Consider the following 15,678-nt stretch of genomic DNA (forward strand, 5'->3'; position numbering starts at 1 on the left):
TGGGAGGTGGACCTTGCCAGGATCTGGGGATATAAAGGTGACTATGACCTGGCTCAGTCTCCTGGGAAAGGCCAACCAGTGAACACAGGGCAATGTGAAAAGAATTATGCTGGAGGGAGGTTTAAAGTTGCTGAGAGAGCACCTACCTCCCCCTGAGGTCACAGCTTTGCAGTCTTGCAAGGTCAAAACAGATCATTACTAAGGCTTAACTAGCATTGATTCAATTGTGAAGACCTACTACAGATTCTTAGCAGGGAAATGACTGAGGCTGACTTAAAATCATACAAGGAAGTTTGCAAATTATGTACCAGTTGTTTTTGCATCATTTTCTTGATAGAAGCCGCAATCTGAGAGAGATTGTTTTGTCACCAACTTCTGCAATTTCTAAGACATTTTATCCCTTCCTGGGTTATCATAAAGAGTAGAGGAAATGTATGTAAAGTATCTACTGCTGCAGTAATGACAATTATGAGTAAAATAAGTTTAGTATTATTGAGAGCTTACTATTACTATTGGATACTATTAGATATTAGCAGAGACAGATGCTATCTTAAGCTATTCATCATATTAGCACTTTTAATTCTCACAAAATCCCAATGTACTACTATTACGGCTGATTTATAAGTGAGAAACTGAGATTTAGAAGGTTAAGGAAGGTCACTCACTACGTGGCAAAGCTGGGATTCAAAACTGGGCAGTCTGGTGCCAGAGCCCAGCACCTGGCTTTTGCTACTATTGTCTGTAGGGCCAGGAGAACAGACATTTAAAAGAGAAACTCTCAGAAAATTCGGTACACAGGCTCTTGGTCGTTTCCAGTGGGTGGGCTAAGCAGAAGGGACAGAGGATCACGTGTGAACGTGTAAGAGGGGCGAAGTGGGGATTAAGAGGACAGCTATTGGGCTATAGCACCGTCTGTCATGGCCCAACTCACACACAAACTCCTGGGGCCCACCTGAGCTCCCAGGCAACGCCATTTCTCTTCCACACTGCTGGTCTGCTATTAAACTTCCAGATTTCGCTTGCCTGGTTTTTAGAAACCAGCGTTCCTTTCTTGTTTTCTAATTCTGCCATCTTTACAGCAAACACACAGCAGTTTGGGAATTCTGTCTTCCCCCTCCACCCTTTCATCGTCAATTTCAACCAGGAACAGCAATAGATTCATTAGATGATAAGAGCTAACGGCATGTTATTCCCAAACACCATGGTTTAAAGTAAAAATTACAGTTGTCTCTTGGTATCCACAGGGGACTTGTTCCAGCACCCATGCAGATACCCAAACCCAAGGACACTCAAGTCCCTTGTATAAAATGGTGTAGTATTTGCATATAACTTATACACATCTTCCCTTATACTTTAAATCATCTCTAGATTACTTATAATACCCAATACAATGTAAATGCTATGTAAATAATTGTAAATACAATGCATATAATTTTTAAGCACATGGCAAATTCAAGTTTTGCTCTTTCAGAACTTTCTGGAATTTTTTATTTTGAGTATTTTCCATCCAAATCTAGTTGAATCTTGGGATGCGGAACCCACGGATATGAAGGGGCTACCATACTCTTTTGTTTTAGTAAAACCCCAGCTTCAGGGTACCACTGAGGACTGGTTGCCAGAACAGAGGTGAAGAAGCTTCGGGGGCTTCTGGAAAGTGGAGCTGTGGGGGGTGGGGGCCTTAGGTGAAGATGAGGAGGCCATTGCAGGTGGGGTGGAAGAGAAAGGAGCGTCTGGTTTCTCTCTCACACTCCTCCCTTTGCCCCTTTTATCTATTCTGATGTCATAGACGCTGCCCTTGCCCAGCCGAGTGAGATAAGGGGTCATGCCTGACAGTAGCAGCCAGAGGGTGGTAAGGGCAAGGGGCCGGGCGGCTGCTCTAGGTCTGCTTATGAGCAAGGGACAGATAAAAACTAACTGGCCCAGTGAATTGCACTGGCCTGCATTTTTTTTTTTAACAAAATTCAAATGCCCCTAAACGTTAAAATTCAAATGTTAACGTTTAGAAATTCGACATACAATGCAGAATCACTGTTGAAAAATCAGGATGACTGTTCATCTAGACAGCACTTTTTCTGATCTCTTTTTGTTACATCCAAATAGTGGAATCTGTGGTCATCTCAGCTGCCCACTCATCGTTTGTGGTTTTATGCTAACTTCAGATTTGAGGGATAATCTTAGATTTATTTATTTATTTTAAAAATAAATTTATTTATTTATTATTCATTCATTCATTGGCTGCGTTGGGTCTTCGTTGCTGCACGCGGGCTTTCTCTAGTTGCGGTGAGCGGGGGCTACTCTTCGTTGCGGTGCGCGGGCTTCTCATGCGGTGGCTTCTCTTCGTTGCTGAGCACGAGCTCTAGGCGCATGGGCTTCAGTAATTGTGGCACGCCAGCTCAGTAGTTGGCGCTCGCAGGCTCTAGAGCGCAGGCTCAGTCGTTGTGGTGCACGGGCTTAGTTGCTCCGTGGCGTGTGGGATCTTCCCGGACCAGGGCTCGAACCCGTGTCCCCCACATTGGCAGGAGGATTCTTAACCACTGCGCCACCAGGGAAGCCCCATAATCTTAGATTTAGATCGCCCTGGGTTCATGAATATAAAGGACTTCAATAACTCCTTTACTCCTAGTCCAGGCTAGAAACAGAAAGTAGAATAAAATCTATCAAAATAAAAATAACAAGGCAAGACAAACTTTCAGAACCAGCATTTTAGTTTTTTCAGTTGAATGTATTCACAGCCCATTTTCTTTCTTTCTTTCCCTTGCTCCTCCCTCCCTCCTTCCCCTCTCTTCCTTCCTTCCTTCTTTCTCTAGCCCCCTCCCCCCATCTCTCTCCAGCAATGGTTTTGCCAACCTGTAGAGAAACGAGTTGTCTCGGGAGCATTAAATATTATAACTGATAACAGTGAACTGTGAACAGGGAGTTGGCCCAGAATTTCATACAGCTGAAGAATAATTCCATGGAGGGCTAGATAATATGAGGACAGAGGAATCCTGAAGTGATCATGGGAATTGTGTTCAGGTAACCCTGAATCCCAGAGAGCAGCTTGCAAGGAAAGTCTGAAGCTGATGACTGCTTTTTATGTGGAGAGAAAGGGAAAAGGTTATTGATTTACTGCACAAAGTTCACTCATTCCTTGGCCGGCCACTGGGCAGAGTTTTTGGGGACAGGACACCTCGGGACTGGAGTTTTGGGGATTCCACACACCACATCTATATTGTGCTAGGTGCCATGGTGGATAACAACTAGAGCTCCCTTCTTAAGGAATCATAGTCACCCCAAAGTGCCTTCTGGTTCTTGGTTTGCCAAGTAAATGTGGAGACCTGTATCCTGTCAATGTAAAGATGGGGAGGGAAATCAACAGGGACCTAAATTCTAAGCCACATGCCCAACGGAAATGGTCTTCCCATAGATAAACACCATGTTTGTAATTGGAACCAAATCAACTACAAGCCTGTACTTTGCTTCTTGACTAATGGAGGTGACCTTAGGGGAAAAAAAAAGATAATTACTAGAGGCAGAATAATACAAAATTAACAATCACAGAGGCCAATGTAAGGGGAAGTTCCTCCCCTGGTTCCTTTCTTTGTGTATTCCACAGCTGCTCTCCCATTGCTCAAAAGGGGATTCAGAGGTGATAATGATGAGTATCCCCCTTATCGAAGTCATTAACACATTATTGTTGCTGTGAGCAGGCTAGCTACTGCTCGGTCGCGGAGATGCTGCTTCAGGAGAAGAGTCTTTATTGCTCTACCAGAGACTTCTGCTGTGATGGAGAAATTCGTTTGGGGATGAATCAGCAGGTTACATTCTCTGTGACTCTTGAGTGTCTGATTTCCCAAAACCCTGTGGGTTTCTGAGAACCCCCAAGGCCATTCTGACTCTCAATTTAACCGACTTTCCGAGCTGTTCACTGCCCGTCAGGGATGGCACTACCTCCTGTCCATCAAATTGCACATCTATTGTACTTGAAGATTTGGCTCGAACCCCCCCCCATCCTTGGTACCTTCTCTGAATCTCTACTCAGATAAAGCCTCTACCAATTCTCCTAACATCAGCTGGTTTCCCTGCTTTGGTGAGCAAGTGCTACCACGTACACATTCACTCAGACTGCGGTCAAGTTTTGTAGTTATGTAATCTCAAACATCTTGGGAAAATGTGGGCGTATCTGCTTATGGAGCTTCTCACATTTTAAAGATATCTACAGGTTGGAGAGGAGAAGGGACAAATGCATTCAGATTGGTTCTGAAATCTCCTAGGCTTTGTTAGGTTAGAAAATGGTCTGTATGATTTTTCTCAGATTTGTGTTTAAATTGTACGATCCTTAAGGGCAGAAGTGTATCCGATTTGTTGATCATAAACCTCCTTAGGACCAGAGTTATGGCAGCTTAAAAATAACTTCAGATGTATCCAAATAAATGTATATATTTTAAGAGTCAAATATTACTAAAGCACTTTAAAAAATAAAGACAAAACCCACAGTTATCCTCCTGCCCCACCCCCTTTACCACTAGTCCCTGCGGGTAGCTACTTTAAATTAATTTTAGCAGTTCCTTCTGGTATTTACTTCCATATTTCTAAGTCATATATGTGTCTGACTAGATCATTATTTAGTGACTATTACAGTTGGGGAGGACTTAAGTCTCCTATCCCACAACACTGCTTCCTCTTGTTCCCTTTTTCGGTTAAATCAATATTCAGGATTTATATTATTATAACTGTATAAATAATATTCTCTACTGAGCTAACATTACCCTATAATTACCTTTCCTTTCTTGTACAACGTTTTGTTTTTCTTGGAGTTAATACTTGCCTTGTTTTTTCCATCAGCCAGGCTTTGTATATAACTGTCCCCAACTTTCAACAGTGCCCCCCAAACTTTCCACATAGTAATATAGAGCAGGTAATCTATCGGAGTCTAAATACCTCCTTTCTGGGCCCCTTGATGTCTTTTTTGCAACCTGGACTGGTTTTTCTCTTGGGCTCCACTGTTCTCCCAGGACTTCCCTCTGCTATCATCCTGTTGATTCTCCTCACCTCCTTCCTGTGCTGGAGCCTCTCCTTGGTTCCTTCCTGGTTTTCCTCTTTCTTTACTCCCTCCTTTTGGCGGCACACCCTTCCTGAGAAAGGGTGCATGTGAGGTAAATTTACTGAGAGCTTTCCTGCCTGAAAATATCTTTATTCTACCCTTGCATTTGTTTGATAGTTTGGCTGAAATTTGAATTCTAGGTTAAAAATAATTCTCACTCTGAATTTAAAGGCATTGCACCATTATCTTCTAGCTTCCAATGTTTCCATTCACAAGTCTAATGTCATTCTGATCCCCCGTGATTTTTATGTGAGTGTTGTGTAGTTCTGTAGTTCTGAAATTTCAAAATGATATGCCTTGGTTGGGTCTTACTGTGTTGGTCATTAAGTGGTCCTTTTAATCTCAAGTTCCACATCCTTTTGGATCTTTTAATCTAAAGATCTATATCCTTCGGGTCTGTGAAATTTTCTTGTAGTGTTTCTTCAATAGTTTGTTTCTCCCTGTTCCCCAACCCCCCTGATTTTTCCTGTGGAACTCTTATTGGTCAGTTATTGACCCTTCCTGGATTAATCTCACGTTTTCTTATCTTTTCGCTCACAAATGCCTGCTTTATCTTTTTGTTTTACGCTCTGGAAGACTTCACCTACTTTGTCTCCCAAACTTTCTACTGATATTTTAAAAATATCAGGGCCCACATTTTTAATTTCTAGGGAATTTTTCATGTTCTAGGATTGTTCCTTTCTTTTATAGCACCTGTGCTATTTTATAGATGCAATATGTTTTCTTAACCTCTCTGTGGATGTTCAGCATACTTTATTTGAAGTGTTCTTCTAATCCCTGCATTGTCTCTCTTCCCTCTGATTTTCTTGTTTTCTGTTTGCTGGTTTTGTCTCTTTCATGTTGGAGGTTGTCCCTCAAATCTTGTGACCCTTGGCTACAAGGGAATCACATGTGAACTGAATGCTCTGTGTGTACGTAAGGCTCACCAACTGAGGGATTCACTATAGAATGACGGGGCAGTAAGCCAACATTTTTATTAGTGTAACCCTGAATTCTACAGGTCTCTTCCTTAAGCCCTTTAATTTCTCGACAGTAGGACTTCCCAAAGCTCTTTCTGGGGATTATAAACCTGGCTGTGGCCTTCTGGGTGGCAGGTGGGAAGAGGCTAGAAGAGTTTGGTGATCAGACTTTTGCTAATGGCCCCTGTTTCTCTGTCTTCTGTGCCTTGGGTCCCTGGTCCTGAGCCTGTTTGGTTCAGTTTTTTGAGAGAATAAGTCACCTGTCTCTGGAGGTGGGAGGTAGGTCATGATGAGACCTAAGGAGCTAGCTGCCTTATGTTGACTTTCAGTCACCCTTGACCTCATGCCTGTATCTTCTGCACGCCCCACACCTCCAGTTCCTGAGCCTTCCCAGGGTTCTGAAGGATGGCTAGCTTGTTCCTTATTGGGTTGCCTCTATGGGCACATAGAATCCAGCCGTTTCTGTTCTGCTTAAACTGTTATCATTCCTCCAGTACTTTGCATTATAGCAGATATTCGTTGCCATCCTCATCCACTGATGTCCTCTTTGCTGTTGTATTTCTTGTGGGTTTATACTTTTGTATTCTTTTACTGATGTGTGAGTGGGTTTCCAGGAGAAAGTGGAGATAAATATATATGTATGTATTCAATGTCTCACATTTAGTTGGATATGAATTTTGTAACTTGATTGATGATTACTTCTGAGTTATAGCTTATTTTTTAAGGGATGTCAGGCCTTATATTGATAAATGAAATCAGAGTGGGAATTTAAATATCATATTAACATAGCATTTATTTCAAGGTTAATACATACAGACCCAGTCTTCCCTTATAAATTAAACAATATGTGAAAGTTGGATGTGCTAACTAGGTTAGACCAGGACCAGGGTTTGTTTTATTCGGTTTTGTATCAACCATTCTCCTAGGAGTTAGCCCACAGACTTCTTTTTTTAAATTAATTTATTTTTATTTTATTTATTTTTGGCTGCATTGGGTCTTTGTTGCTGCGCTCAGGCTTTCTCCAGTTGTGGCGAGTGGGGGCTAGTCTTCGTTATGGTGCACGGGCTTCTCATTGAGGTGGCTTCTCTTTTTGCGGAGCATGGGCTCCAGGTGCACAGGCTTCAGTAGTTGTGGCACATGGGCTCAGTAGTTGTGGCTCCCAGGCTCTAGAGCACAGGCTCAGTAGTTGCAGCACACGGGCTTAGTTGCTCCGCAGCACGTGGGATCTTCCCAGACCAGGGATCAAACCCATGTCCCCTGCATTGGCAGGTAGATTCTTAACCACTGCGCCACCAGGGAAGCCCAGCCCACAGACCTTTTAACGAATAAACTTAAAAACAACAACAACAACAATAATGAACTAATACAGTTGCAGTTTTCTTCTTTTCTTCAGTAAACATTTTAATGATCAACTAAGTGCAATAAACTTCTGTATGAGCTGGAAATATCATGATGAAGGAAAAAGAGTCCTTAGCCTGGAGAGCTTCACAGTCTAGCGAGAGAGACTGTCAAGAAAACAGATAAATATTAGGCAATGTAATTCATCTTAGTCTAGAAATATGCACCCAATGCAATGGGAGTACCATTTCCCCCTGAAGGTGATAAAAATGCCTAGGTCAGTTTTTCTTCATACTCTTTATGTAGGATCCAAGGCTCTGGCTAGTGTGAAGGTTGGAAATGAGTCCATATAGCTATATGCTCTATCCTAGACATATAGCTATATGTGATAGATAGATGATAGATCAGATAAATAGATAAATAGATAGATAGATGCTACATTTTAGCAGGCCCAGTACCCTAGAGGAGCATCACCAGAGATGGATAGCAGCTCTGAATACATCTTCTTCTCCTCATGGAGAGACTCCCCAGGCTACGCCCTTCAGAGTTGATCCAGGGGTGGGCATGGGTTCAAAAATTCTCCTCAGTGCTGACAAGAATCCTAGGTAGGCATTGGAAGTGATGGTATTATTACAATAATCATATCATTGTTATTATTTCTAAACATGTCTGTGATTAATCTTTGAGGGCAGGTTGAAGTTCTTCTTCATTTCAGGAGGCCCTGTGGTGCAGTGCAAAGAATATGGTCTTTTGCAGGGGAGCTGGGTTTGAATTCCACATATTGGCTGTGTGACTTTGGTCAATTACTCAATCTTGCTACATCTAAATTTACTGCTATATCAGATTGAGATAATAATACCTAACTCCCAGATTGGTTGTATTAAATGAACAAAGCCAGATAAAGGGTTATGGGCATTTCTTGATGGGAAGTAGGTGCAGAATAAATGGTAGATATTATTTTTTCTTCCTTCGCCATCAGGGGGTGAACCTCTCAAATGGAGAGACCATATGCTCTTCTTACATGTAGCCCCACCCTTGGGGCAGTGCTGGGCATGAAGTTGGCACTTCCTGCATATTTAATGAATGAATGAATAAATCAAAGAATGTCTGGATTATACGAGTTGAGGTTATTTTCCTGACATATGAATCATCATCATTTGCTATTTTCTTCCTTTAGAATGTATTTTCTTAACTATTTGCTGATCCTAAGAAACCACTATTCTTTTCTGAGCTCCTGGATTACTGGTTCTCTAGTGCTGCAAATAAAGCTAAGTGCTAAGTGCTGCTAAGTGCTAAGAGCTAAGTGCTAAGAGCTGCAAATACAGCTAAGGAACACTAACATTATTTTTAAATGCCCAAATAGCACTTCAAATCCAATACCGTGGTTCGGAATGAAAAGAGGCAACAGATTGTCTCCATTCTTCATTTAAAAGACCCTTTGGCAATCACTTCCTTTGGCAGGTCTGCAGATAAGAGTCTTTGGCTGTGAGTCTCTGCAATGAGAATAAAGGGCGAGAGGAGATGGTGAGATGAAGAGTTCATGTGTCTTTTTTTTTTTTTTTTAATTTTATCGTGTGTCTTTTCATGCACTGGTGGCTTTCATCCACAGAGCTGGAGTGGGGCATTTCCTGTCAAATCTTCCATTCACTCTTCCATTCATGAATGCAGGATCAATGTTTGGCTAAACAGCCTTTGTCATTTTCTAGCTTGGGCAATTACATTATATTAGGGCAGTTTATTTTTAAAAAGTTCTAGCCTCAGTGTCATCCTTCCTGCAGCAATCTGGGCAGCATCTGCTTTTGTTCTTTGTGGGGTCTAGGGCTCCTTGGCAGCCGGCATCTTGGACCATCGTAGAACCTCCCACCTTCTATAATTGGCATCACGCAATTTAGCTCTGAGTTTTAGTACCATCCTTCGGGTCAGCTTTGTCCTCCCAGTTATTGTTAGAAGTCCTTCGTGTGCCGAAACCATGCCTTCCCCATTCCTTTCCCACTGTGCTCGGCATACGCCTTGCTCCGAAGGGATCTACGAGCCAGCGGCCTATGGTGTTAGTGTTTCCTTGAACTCTGCAACATCTGACTCCGTGAAACACCTTTTTAGATTAAACTCTTTTACGAGGACTTCTTTGAGCTTATGCTTTTTGATTCGCCGATATTATTGCTGATCATGTCTCTTTCATTTCTTTCCCCAGGGGAATCTCATTTACTTCCAGGGCTCTAATTATGACTTTTATGATAATGACTGCTAACCTACACACTCATCTCCACCTCTTAGGAAATTCACAATCAATACACCTAAAAGGAAATTTATTACCTGTTTGCACAAATCAGTATTCCTCTCTTTTGGAGTTTATTTTATTCTACTTTGTATTTATTTAGTTATTTTAGTATGTTTCACTTGATTTTAAACTCTCTCTCTCCAGCTATACCTGTAGATTTAAATGTATGTCCATGTGGATATCTCTATGTACATTTATCTCTATCACTTGGCCTCTGTAGATGCCTAATGAGTGTTCGATGATTTGTCTTGCTTCACTGTTCTGGCCTTTATATTTAACTCAGGTTAGGTCAGAAGGGCAGTGCTTTGAGATGAAGATCCTTCCAATCCCATGGGAAGGAGCAGATCCAGTGTGTTCTCCAGAGATGATTATAGGGCTTCAGACCAGGAAAATTAAAGTCATAAGGACATAAATACACAACATTTTTAAAAAGATGATTGTATAGGGGCTTCCCTGGTGGCACAGTGGTTGGGAGTCCGCCTGCCGATGCAGGGGACGCGGGTTCGTGCCCCGGTCCGGGAAGATCCCACATGCCGCGGAGCGGCTGGGCCCGTGAGCCATGGCCGCTGAGCCTGCGCGTCCGGAGCCTGTGCTCCGCAACGGGAGAGGCCACAACAGTGAGACGCCTGCGTACCGCAAAAAAAAAAAAAAAGTTGATTGTATAAAGGAAATCATTAGGCCATGACAGAGGCATGTCAACTCAACAGGAGTGTCTAAATTAGCTCAAGGTTGGGTTTTTGAGGCATCTGGGACTTGAGATTAGAAGAATTTTGTGCAATATTATAGGAAACATAACCTAAATCATCTTTTTCAGAATAGTCTTGGAGAATACAAGTTTTCATTATTTCCAAGAGATTTCAGGTGTGGTCCTTGAAACACAAGGATAGATACGGAGGTTGTCCTTTAAGTTCAAGAGTTATACAGACTCATCACAAGCACATGGTGGTAAGACCCCAGAACACATCATCTCCAGTGGATGCTGTCACTTCCCCGCCTAGATGAGATGGAGAAAGCCCACTGAACTTGCTAGGCCAAAGGCAGGTTAGACCATCAAAGTGGTTCACGACCACAGAACCTTCCCAGTGAATCTCTCCTCTTGCCTGCAACCATCTCTTGTGGTGCTTCAGATTCCCCTGTGTTTCATATGCACAAACATCCCAACCAGGCCCAGACTTACAACTGAGGGAATTGGAATCGTCCGTTTCCATTCTGAAGTGTCTCCCTGGAGCCTCCATTCTGCTCTCTGATTAGACTGGACCTCAGAACGCTAAATGTGCCTTTTCTCTGTTAGACACGTGGAGAAGGGGCTGTGAAATTTACAGTGCAATTCATATGGCAAGAATACTTTAAAACAGTCGTTTATGGTGTCTAAGTCAGCTTATTAGTCAGCAGGGATTTCTGCCGATGGTCCTTGGGATGTCGAGTTAGGAAGAGCTGGCTGCATGTCTGTGTTTGGGGCTTTGAAATGCTTTGGTTTCTTGGGCCGCATTATCGCAGACTTCACCGCACTTTCAAACAACACACATAATAAATGACGTCTCCAAGAATCCCTGTAAGGCCTACCTGGATCCCTCTCCCCTTGTTTCGCACTCCATCATCTGTTGCTTACATTTAAAAGCCTGCTGGAGACTGTTTTTCATCTAGCTCACTAGAGAGGAGTAGTTTTTCATGAAGAATTGGGTGGTTGAAGTGATTGTAATTCTTCTTCCAACAGTCTTGGCACCGGAGTCAATTTAAAAATGTATACATTTAGCTGGGTTGCTTTGGCTTGCCCTATTTACGATGGTGGATTTGGGGTGAATTCTCAGGTCTGTGCATGAATTCATATGCCTCAGTGCTTTGTATTAAAACTAGCGTTTGCATCTACAGAGTCTCCAGTTAGATGCTATAATATTTAATTTAGTTGGGGAAATTAGAAACAACAAAACTTCACACATGACATTGAAATCAGAGTATATTAAGATACTCGTCTCTAGGCAGTGTTTCTCCAAGCAGTCCTATGCGACGGTAACACTGCCACATGGTTAAGTAAAAAGGCTGATGGACGTATAGATCTTTTGAGTTGAGTTAGCACAGAGTGCATTTCTCTGCTTCTTTGAGACTCATGCTGTCTGTAACCAGACATAATTAAAAGATTAAAGAGACATTTAGAAATGTGAAGCTGGTCACTTTTTAATCAGGGAGATTGATTTTCCAATCCCAATGTGAAGGTGGAATTTTAAATAATTTATAGGGTAGAAATCAGTGGCTTGTCACAACTTGGCTAAAAGAATAAAGGCAAGGGGAAAAGAGGGACTTAATTTTTTCTTCTTCTTTAAGTGCCTTACGGAAAGGAGCATAAGAGGGAGTGAGCCGTGATGTGGTTGTTATGGATGAGATGTTTCCCAGCCTCTGTATCTCTGCTGGAAGAATGAAGATTAGTTTGGTTCCTTCCCACCCTCCTTCCTTTTCTCCCTGTGGCTGGAGGTCTGGACAAATTCTCTTGACTACTCAGCAACATTTCTCTTTTATCCTGCAGATACCAGTCAGGTTCCAATCGGGTTCAAACCAGAGTCTCCTAAAGAGGGATTGTGACTGCAGTACAGGGATGCTTCCATTAGCCAAGAGGGGCATTCCAGGGACACGTATTATCAGAAACTAAACAATCAGAGTCAGAATATAGGAGGGTTAAAGGAGGGCTCCATGGGCTACATCAGGGCACTGCTGGCATTAAAAGAAAAAGAGTCATCCGATAGCAATGTAGGTTCCAGTAATACGTGCAAGAAGATATTAAAAATGTGTTTTAGAAACCTTGGCGCTAAGGTTGATTGATTGATTGTCCGACACCAGAAGAAAGCTTGCAGGGAGCAGATAGCTAGCAGAGGCTGTTCTTTTAAGGGCATGGATTGTTCAGGAAGGATTGAGAAAAACTTCTACTCCCAGGTTGGCCAAGTTGGTAGGTCTTCCCTAAGTCAGGGGGTGTCAGGTAGCAGAGGTTCACTGCTGGTCTCTTCTGTGCATACACTGATCATGACACCTCTCCTCTTCCCCAAACGAGTTTTCAAGACCAAATCAGACTTACCTTCAGACAAAGCAGTGGGCTTAGTGAAATTTTCAAATTTGGTTTGCCCTCTCTCAAGATTTCTCTGCTGCTTTTAAAGTCTAGAGCGGCTTTGCCAAAGTAGAAGGTGGAATGGAGAAATCCTTTTATTCCACAAGTACCCTATGAGGTCGTGGTTGCTGTGGATGAGTTGCTATTAAAGTGCATTGATCGGGAACGGGAAGTAAGTGATGGCAGCTCCTTCTGTGCCAGCTCTTAGTCACCTGGTCTTGCTCTTGGGAAAGGAGGGGGTGGGATGGAGAAGAAGGTGAATGGGTGAGGGCTAAAGAGTGCACACTGTGCTGGAGGGGCGGTGGGAGGGAATTACTCTCATCAGAGGGAAGGAAATACAGAAGGGGCTAGAGAAGAAGATGACTTCTCATGGCATCTGTCTGCCATGAATTTGGCTGGAACAGTTAGAAGCTGGGAACTAAGGCATTCTTGCCCTCATCAAGGTCTGTCAATTAAGTTATTTATAGGAAATTTCCTCCCATAGAGCTTACTGATTAGAGGTATCACTGAATCAGAGGCCCAGAGCTTCTTAAAATGAATTGGCTAAGATTCCTAACCTTCTCCTTCTGGCTTCTGAGATGGTGATGAATAGATTAAATGTAGAGGCCAAAAACCAACTCTCCAAATAGCAGACTGTGGGGCTGGATGTAACGATGAATTTCTGAAGATGAACAACATTCAGAGCCTCTTTTTGCCTTTGTACTCTATATCCATGCTTTCCTGTTCCTGTGCAAGATGTAACTAGAAATTACTACATGACAGTTCTGTCATTTCTACAATCCTGGCTACTCACCTATAAGCCTAAAGCAGCGTTTTTCAACTGCAGCACAATTGATATTTTAGGTTAGATCATTCTTTTCCGGAAGAGGCTTTCATGGGCCTTGAAGGATGTTTAGAAGCATCCCTGGCCTCTACCCATTCAATGCCAGTAACACCCGCTCCCATCCCCTACTTGTGACAACCAAAAATGTCTCCAGATATTGCCAGTAACCCCTGGGAGGATAGGGCAAAACTGCCTACAGCTGAGAATCACTGTCTTAATCAAAACCTATAATGTATATTGAATTGGCAGGCCAAATACAAATCAGGTTGAACCTTCACTTATTTATTAAGCTTTCCTACAAATACATAATAGATAATAAGACCACATTAGGCATGAGCCTGTGGGTTTGAGCCATACTGGAATCATTCTTTCATAGTCGTTACCTACCCTGTTTACACCAGTGTTGCAATACAATCCTTAATAAGGCTCTCCTCACACAAAGTTGTATGTTACCACCTTCATTTCAACTCTCTTCCTCTTTGCCTCTCTTTGTAATTCCCCCCCACCACCCTCTTAACCACCAACTGACTTAAGTACAATACCTCTTTGAAGAATGTTTTCCAAAAGGCAATGTGTTCTGTAAAGGAATGATTCACTCGTGGTAGAGTTTCAGGTAGCAGGGCTCAGGTGGCCTGGGAGGGAGTTCTGCATGGGAGCCTCTCCCCTGTCCTGAAATCCTACCAGGCAGCAGCCACCCAACCCCTCTCTTTGTATGGTTGGCTCTGTCAGGGCAGATTATGTTATGAGTGTCCACTGGCAACTGGCAATAGTAGTCAGGGGTTTTGGTAGCTTTGCTAGGAAACAGATCTGGTTTTGCTGTGAAGGATATTGTCTTAAAGGAAATGGAAGCTTTTTGCCCCAGGAAAGGAATAAATGCAATCAGCGGTTCTTATAGGGATCCCGGTCCAAGCAGTTTTGGTCAGGTTCAGCGTGTCAGCACGCTGAACAAAAGTGTTACCACTGTAGATTATGAAATGCAGAGTCTAACTTTAATAAGGTAACCAGTAAATGTGGAAGTTCTGGGTCAATAATGGGGAATTCTGGGCTTCCCTGGTGGCGCAGTGGTTGAGAGTCCGCCTGCCGATGCAGGGGACACGGGTTCGTGCCCCGGTCCGGGAAGATCCCACATGCCGCGGAGCGGCTGGGCCCATGAGCCATGGCCGCTGAGCCTGCGCATCCGGAGCCTGTGCTCCGCAACAGGAGAGGCCACAACAGTGAGAGGCCTGCGTACTGCAAATAAATAAATAAATAAATAAATAAATAAATAAATAAATAAAATAATGGGGACTTCTGGGTGAGTGACAGCCAAAGAAAAATTAATATGACAGACCAACCAACAACGACCTGCAGGGTTACCATAAAGAACTCTTCACTTGAAATCTAAATGAGAACAGGTAGTATAATTTCTATCTGTGAAACTGAGGGCAATCATCAGATCCCTTAAACTATAGCTTAATTAATTAATAAAGACTATCCTGTAACCTGCCTTCACTGACTAATTGTTCTTGCAAATTGCATACCCTCCTAGCTTCACATGGCTTAGGCAATATACATCACAAGACTCCTTTAACAGCCCCCTATAGATAACGCTTCTGACGTATGGACCGCTGTGGTAGTGGTTGATTAAGTTGTTTTTCAGGAACTTAGAGTCAGCTGCTGTGCAGTTCAAATCTGAGCCAATTAAGACTGGCTGGGACCACCAACCCGACAACTGGGCATGCACAAGTGTCCGCTCAGTAACCTTGTGACGTCAGAGGCTCACAAACTCCACCCTCAGACATGCTAACGCCGCCATTTCCTGAACATGCAACCCATGAAAAAGCGCGTGATCCAGACAGGCCTGTGTAGAGCAGCGATTCCCTCACTTTTTTCTGTACCTCCAAACACCTTATACTCTCCACCCACAAATACCCCAAGCCCCTCGCCTTGGTGAGGCGGATTGGAGACGTGTTCTCCCGTCTCCTAGTTCAGCTGCCTCATGAGCAAACCCTTTCTCTGCTGCAAACCTCAGCGCTCAGGGTCTGGCTTGCTGCAAGTCGGGCAAATGAATTTGGTTCGGTAACGTGCACTAGCGTAGTGTTGCAAATGATGTTTGATCACTAGGTA

The 15,678-nt window shown here is 43.0% G+C and overlaps 1 long non-coding RNA gene across 2 annotated transcripts in view; it reads right to left on the reverse strand.

The window, feature by feature from the left end:
• Window positions 1–2,206: 2,206 nt before the first annotated feature.
• LOC137231629 (uncharacterized) overlaps window positions 2,207–15,678 on the reverse strand; it is an 88,599-nt gene continuing 75,127 nt past the window's right edge. The window contains exons 2-3 of one of the 2 annotated variants that reach the window (XR_010946697.1): window positions 8,761–8,873; window positions 2,207–7,981 (exon numbers count right to left, since the gene is read on the reverse strand). This is a non-coding gene — a long non-coding RNA (uncharacterized lncRNA). Of the gene's footprint in view, window positions 8,874–15,678 lie in introns of both variants that reach the window. The other variant, XR_010946698.1, reaches the window with a different exon arrangement.

The sequence above is a fragment of the Pseudorca crassidens genome, chromosome 10 (genome assembly GCF_039906515.1).
Source record: "Pseudorca crassidens isolate mPseCra1 chromosome 10, mPseCra1.hap1, whole genome shotgun sequence".
NCBI classification, from domain to species: domain Eukaryota; kingdom Metazoa; phylum Chordata; class Mammalia; order Artiodactyla; family Delphinidae; genus Pseudorca; species Pseudorca crassidens.